The sequence below is a fragment of the Echinops telfairi genome, unplaced genomic scaffold, assembly GCF_000313985.2.
Source record: "Echinops telfairi isolate 266 unplaced genomic scaffold, ASM31398v2 ScPeMD7_5;HRSCAF=22, whole genome shotgun sequence".
Classification (NCBI taxonomy): Eukaryota; Metazoa; Chordata; class Mammalia; order Afrosoricida; family Tenrecidae; genus Echinops; species Echinops telfairi.
In genome coordinates, this window is record NW_022103901.1 from 38,767,179 (window position 1) to 38,774,292 (window position 7,114).

The following is a 7,114-nucleotide window of genomic DNA, read 5'->3' on the forward strand; positions in this document are numbered from 1 at the left end:
GGCTCCAATGCCTCTCGCGGTGCCTTGCCACCCCCATACAGGAATCCACTCCTCTGGTCTCAGGAGCCATAATCCTATAGGGAAGGGAGCCACAGCCCCCCACTTGCTTCCTTCTATTCCTCCAAGTTCCATCCAACAAAAGTGGCCTTTCTGAAGTACCGCCAGGGTGCGGGGCGAGCCAGAGAGCAGGGGGCTGTCTGGGTGTGAGGGAGGCAGGCCCGCCAAGTATTGGGCCGGTTGCCCAGTGTAAAGAACCCTTAGGAGTAAGCACTTTGAACCTCATTGCATTCTGCGGGTAAGGGTGGCGACTGGACCACCTAGGAGAAAGACCTGAGAACGTGCTTCTATTAAAAGTCCCACGTAGAAAATCTCACTGGAGCAGGTTTCTTCTCTGTCACACAGGCTTGCAGTGAGTCAAAAATAGGTTCCATGGCACCCAACAGCAACATCTGTAGAGACTGGGACAGTCTGGTCCACGTGACCATGACAACCTTGCAACCCTGTAGTGCCACTCACAGCGCTAAAGCCACCACACTGCAGGAGATACTGAGCAGGATTTTGCCACCCAGGTGTTTTATATGGAAACCTTTTTTTTGGGGGGGTGGGGTGGGTTGATGTGCTCACAAAGACCTGGTCAAACAAACAAACAGAAGATACCAACTTCTGTCCAGCTGGTCAATCGTTTTTCTCACTCCTCACATGGTAAAGGAACTGAAACAAACTAGTCTGGGCTTCAGTGATTCCCAATCTAACTGATTTCTCTTCAAATGCTTTGCTGAAGACATGGCCTTATGGTTGTTTCTCACTCCCCATCAGTGAAAGACCAACCACAGCACAGAACACCAAACCAAAACCACACTCACTGCCGGTGAGTCAATTCCGATTCATGGCAACCCTGTAAGATAGGGTAGAAATGCCCCTGTGAATTTCTGAAACCGTAACTCTTCGCAGGAGTAGAAAGTCCCATCTTTCTCTTGTGGGACTTCCGACTGGTGGTTTTGAATTGCTGACCTTGTAGTTAGCAGCTCCACATGTAACCACTACCCCACCAGGAAGCCCATCAGTGATTGGGCAGCTCAGTGCAGCTCTAGTCTCACAGGAAACTGATGAAGAATCACCAGTAGCACCTGATTTACACCGGCCTTCCTTTCCAATCAGCCCATCCGAAGGCTGCTCCCATGTAACCTGAGCATCTTGTTTTCTCTGCTTGTGATCGCTATGATCAGTATCTTTGTGAATCTGGTCTCTGTCTGTCTTCTGGGGTTGCACATATGACATATACACATGCAAGTACGTTGGCATCCGCCAAGTTTGGGCTGCGATGTCGTTTGCAGCACTAGTTTCTAATGATACAAAAAGAGAAGAGACCCGGATGATGTAACTGGACGATGTTGTGAGTCAGGGGCTACCTATATAAGATTTTGAAACTGAAGGACCTTCGAACGCAACTCTGCCTGCTGTGTTTTGCCCTACATGAGTTCCCTGGGGCAAGTTCAAGGAAGATTGGTGGGCCACTCAGTCTTCTGGAGGCTCTAGGCCGGGGATTCTTGCCTTAAAGGATCTGAGAAGTCCTGCAACTTACCAATGCGGTCCCTGTGGTGCTGGCTGTCCGATGCGATTGAGGTCATTACGCTGTACACATGAAAAAACGCTCCATCAAATTTTTTGATGGAGACCCCTTAAGCTAAGGTGACCTTAGTGTCCTGTCCTGGCAGCTCCATCAGTTGAGGGGACAGGACCCCCAGGTGTCATCCCTCCTTACTCTGGAAGTTCTCGTGGAGCCCCGATGTGAACACACGATTCTGATCGCCTCTCTTTCCTTGACTCTCAGATCCTAATCTCCACATCACAGACCTGGTCCCCTTCAAGACATGTAAAGTATCCCCATTTGTAAAACGAAAGATTTTAAAGAGCCAGGGTGAGCTCAAAGCGCCCTTTCTCATCTGATGTTCGATAATTCCATGATTTTTCTTGATGATCTTGACCCCCGGCACAACTGAGGTGCTAGATAGCCATCTCATGGAATCTCATTCAAAAGGCTAGAACTCCCTCCCAACTCCTAGAACCCAGTCAGATAGCAATCAGCTTGTAAGACACCACTTTAAGGCAGCATTATTATGGGAGGATATTGTGGGAATTAATCTTAGTTATGAGAATGTGATTGGGACTCGTCTCTAACTCACAAGTGTGAAGGCTTCCCTCCACCCAGAACCCTGGGCTCCCAGGCTTCTTAAATGTGAGAATAAAATTGTGTCCGCATCTGCTCTCTTCCCGGTTCTGTTTCCCAGTTCTGCTTTGGGTACCTGGTCAAACACTTCAGTAACTCTCCCCTAATGTGATGGCTCAGATGGCAATGTCCGCAGCACCAAACCACCAGTCACTCTGCAGGGACGGTCAGGGCATCCTCCTCCCGTGAAGAGTTACAATCTCAGAAACTCACAGGGACAGCTCTACTCTGTTCTAGGGCCTCTGAGTCAAAACCGACTCCATGGCCGTGAGGGGATTTGTTGTTGTTGTTTACTGTGCTGGCGGGAGCTGCTTCTCTTTGGTGAGGTGCATGATGTTGGCTGGTATTCCCTCTCCCAGAAGAAGTCCTAGGTGCTGGTCTTGTCTCCTAACAAAATGAGAAAGTTCACAGGACAGAGACACACCAGTCTATGTACCTCAACACAGAGCATGGCGGGGGATGGGAGCGGCCCCCTGTCTCCTCAGTGTCTGGTTGTTTTTCTGACTCATTGCACAGAGGTATTTTCAATCATGCGAAATTATGCATGTGAAAGTTGTACATCGAAAGACCATTTGAACTGAGGTGCTGGCGAAGAACATTGGAAGTACTGAGGACTGCCAAGAGAACAAGCCAATCTGTCTCGGAGGAAGTATGGCCAGAGTGCCTCTCAGAGGCAAGGATGGCGAGACTGTCTTACCTGCTTTAGAGATGTTGGCAGGAGTGGCCAATCCCTGAGGAAGGACATCATGCTTGGTAAAGTAGAGGAGCATTGGAAAAGGGGACGGCCCTCAAAGAGAGGGATTGACACAGTGGCCTGAGCAAAGGAGCAATTGTGGAGGTGGCACAGGACCAAGTCATGTTTCCTTCTGCTGTTCATAGGTCACTACCTACTCAACTGCACCTAACAGAAACAACCTGCTCTTTTGTGAGCTGTCAATCAGTTGAAAGGGGCGTTGCCTTGGGAGGTGTGGCCAAGGCCTCCAGCCTACAGACCTGCTCTCTTCTCATCAACTGACCTCCACTTCTTGGAAGGTAAGCCAGCAGAAGCCTCCAGCCTGCCACCTGACTTACAGAACTGCGGTTGGTGGGAGCAGCAGAGGGCTTCAGCTTAGTGCCTGACCCACAGACTTGGGACTTACCAGCCCCCCAAATCCATGTGCCATTTCCTGGAAGTAAATGTCTGCATATGCAAGTATTTAAGAAGCCCTAGTGGTGTCATGGTCATGTGTTGGACCGATAACCTCAAGGTCAGAGTTCGAAACCATTAACTGCCCTGAGGGAGAAAGATGAGCCTTTCCTACCCCCATAAAGAGTTACCAGAAAGCCACAGGGGCAGCTTTACCCTTTCCTACAGGATCTTTATGAGTGCAGACTGACACGATGGCAGTGAGTTTGTTTGTTGCACAGTGGTCCAGTGCTTGGCTGCTAAGCGAAAGGACAGCCATGTGAACCCACCAGCTGTTCCCTGGGAGTAAGACGAGACCATCTGGTTCTGTACAGACTGCAGCCTTGGCAACCCTTCAACACAGCCCTGCCGCCGGTGTCACTCTGAGTGACCGATCCTCTGCTTTTGCTCCTCTAGAGACCCCTCTTGACACCCTCTTCACCAGCGGTTCTCCACCTTCCTCACACCATGACCCTTTCAGACAGTTCCTCATGTGGTGGTGACCCCCCAACCATAACATGTTTTTCGTTGCTACTTCAGCACTGTCATTTTGCTACTGTTATGAATCGTCATGTAAATATCTGACACGCAGGAGGTCTATTCCTTGTTACACATTGAACATCATGAAAGCATAGTGATTCATCACAAAAAATATGTAATGATCTATTGTGAAATATTTATTTCTAATGACAAATAAATGAAATTTTGTCTTGAAGCATGGTGCAGCATGGGTAACAGTCTTCACACCGGGTACTCATATGTGGCTATATCTGCATGTGGGTGGATCCACCTGGAGAAGGATAGAGGAGCGGTGTCTCGGTTCCTAAGACGATCGGAAATATATGTTTTCTGATGGTCTTAGGCGACCCCTGTGAAAAGGTTGTTTGACACCCCCCCCACCCAAAGTAGTCACAGCCCGCAGGTTGAGAACGACTGCTCTTGATGAACTCATTTGCTGTGAAGATGGGTGGCTTAACCGCTCTAAATCAAATCCCCCTCCTCCCTGAGAGCCCACACCAGGAGCCCTGTTTTAAGCTGCACTCTACAAGAGCTGGAGTTGAAAGCCACCAGCTGCTCCGAGGAAGGAAGACAGGCCTCCCTAGTCCCATCAGCAGTTACAGCGTCAGAAACTCACAGGGGCACTTTACCTCGTCCTGTAGGGTCACTATGAGTGGACATTGACTCGGTGGCGGTAAGCTAGTTTTCTGTTTTGTTTTTACAACCCCCAGATCAGCAATCCTGAGTGTCCAAACTGATGCTCCGCAAAGGACCCCTTCATAAGGCAGGTCTCACACCTGGTGGTAATATCAAAAGTGAGGCTCCAATACCAGGTCAATGGGGGCAAGGGGTGGGGGGAGAGAGGAGGCAGGCAGAGGGGCTGGCACTCTCTCCGGCCAGCCCCCAGCCCTCATATACAGAGACTCAGCTGGGCCTATCTCTGCATTGAACAGAAGAGAAGAGGCCAGGGTCTGAGCAAGGATTCGAATCCAGGACTGGAGACCACCAGCCCTGGGCAGATTGCTGTGCCTCTCTCAGCCTGGGTGGCCTGAGTTAGACAGTGGGGGAAAGGTACTTCGCGTCTGGGAGTGCGTGTCCAGGTTAAGTGCTCAATTGCTCCGTGAAAGGCTGCAGTAGCGAAGGAAAGCAGCACCCAGTGGCTCTGCAGGAAGTTCTGCTGCCCTACCTCCAGAAGACTCCTGTCCTAGAGAACCCTGGGCATCACTGCCATTGCCTTGACACTGTGTCACCTGGGCTTGCTCAAGACAGAATCCACTCAAAAGCACACCACAACCACAAACAAAGGAGGCAATCTGCAGAGCCTTCTCCCCCACCACCCCGCCTGTGTGTAAATGCACCCCACATGCCAGTTACTTGGCACTTACTGTTGTCTGATAGGACACCCCCCCACCCCCCACCCCCGTAGGCCTTCAAGGAAGATGAGGTCTCACCAGGATACTCTGTCCCCTGGACACGGTCCCCTTCCCTGGGCTGAGGGCTCCTTGGGTGTGCTCAGGGAGGCGTGGCCTGCAGGGCGGCAGGGAGAGCAATTGGCTGGCCCCAGGTCTCAGCTCAGTGAGCCCCAGATGGCGCCCACGGAGAGCTGGCCTGCCTTGCACACTTCACCAAGCCCCGCAGGGCCCAGCAGCCTCTCCCACGGCCTGCTCTGCCAAGGAGGCAGGCTGCCATGGAAAGCAGGCCTGGCAAGCCCCAGGATGCTCCGTCTGCCCCTCAAGCCATCAGGAGGGTACAGGTGAGGCACTTGTCCACCACGCTTGCCCACAGCTGCTCTCTGGGAAGCACTTACCTGGCAACCAATCGTGGAGTGGGTTCCTATCATAGAGACTCTATGGAGGTCTCCACATTATGGGAGCAGACAGCCTCCTCTTTGTACCGAGGAGTGGTTGGTGCATTTGAACCACCAACTTTAAAGTTATCAGCCCAACACCTAAGCCGCCATGCCACCAGAGCTCCACCCTGAGCCCATACCCGCTGTAACCTTTAAGCTGAGAGGGATGGTTCAAAGTGAGCCACTGAGAGTGGCCCCCCCATGTCATTGGCACTGGTGCCTCAGTAGTGGTCCTGTGCACAGCAGAATGAATGGACCGATGGCCCGGTCCCAGGCCAGCCTCACAATGGTTCTTAGGCTTGAGCCCACTGCTGCAGACACTGTGTCCATGCATCTGGTCAAGGGTCTTCCTCTTTCCACTGCCCCTTACCTTATCAAGCAGGACATTCTTCTCCAGGGACTGCTGAGATACGTCCAAAGTACTTGAGACAAAGTCTCACCATTCTTGCCTCTTTTTTTAAAAAAATCATTTTAAAAACTCTTACAACTCTTATTTAACTTTTTTTTAATCTCATACAATTCTTATCATAATCCATAGATATATCCATTGTGTCAAGCACATTTGAACATTTGTTGCCATCGTCATTCTCAAAACATTTTCTTTCTACTTGAGCCCTTGGTATCAGCTAATTTTCCCCCTCCCTCCCCCACATTCCCTCCCTCTTGAACCCTTGATAATTTATAAAAAAATTTTCATGTCTTACATTGTCCAATGACTCCCTTCACCCAATTTTCTGTTGTCCGTCCCCTAGGGAGGAAGTTATATGTAGATCATTGTGATCGGTTCCCCTTTTCTCCCCCACCTTCCCCTTTCCTTCCTGGTATCGCTACTCTCATTATTGGTCCTGAGGGGTTTATCTGTCCTGGATTCCCTGTGTTGCCAGCTCTTATCTGTATCAGTGTACATGCTCTGGTCTAGCAAGATTTGTAAGGTAGAATTGAGATCATGATAGTGAGGGTAGGGTGGTGGTGGGGGCATATGGAAACATACAACTTTCCTCTAGTTCTGCTCCCGATTGGCTCATCTCCTCCCCGAAACCTTTCTGTAAGGGGATATCCAGTTACCTCCAGATGGCCTTTGGGGCTCTATTCCGCACTCCCCCTCATTCACAATGATATGATTTTTTGTTTTTTTGATGCCTGATACCTGATCCTATGGACACCTCCTGATCACACAGGCTGGTGTGCTTCTTCCATGTGGGCTTTGTTGTTTCTCAGCTAGTTGGCTGCTTGTTTATCTTCAAGTCTTTAAGACTCCAGATGCTATATCTTTTGATAGCCAGGCACCATCAACTTTCTTCACCACATTTGCTTATGCACCCACTTTGTCTTTAGCGATTGTGTCAGGAAGGTGAACATCATGGAATGCCAGTTT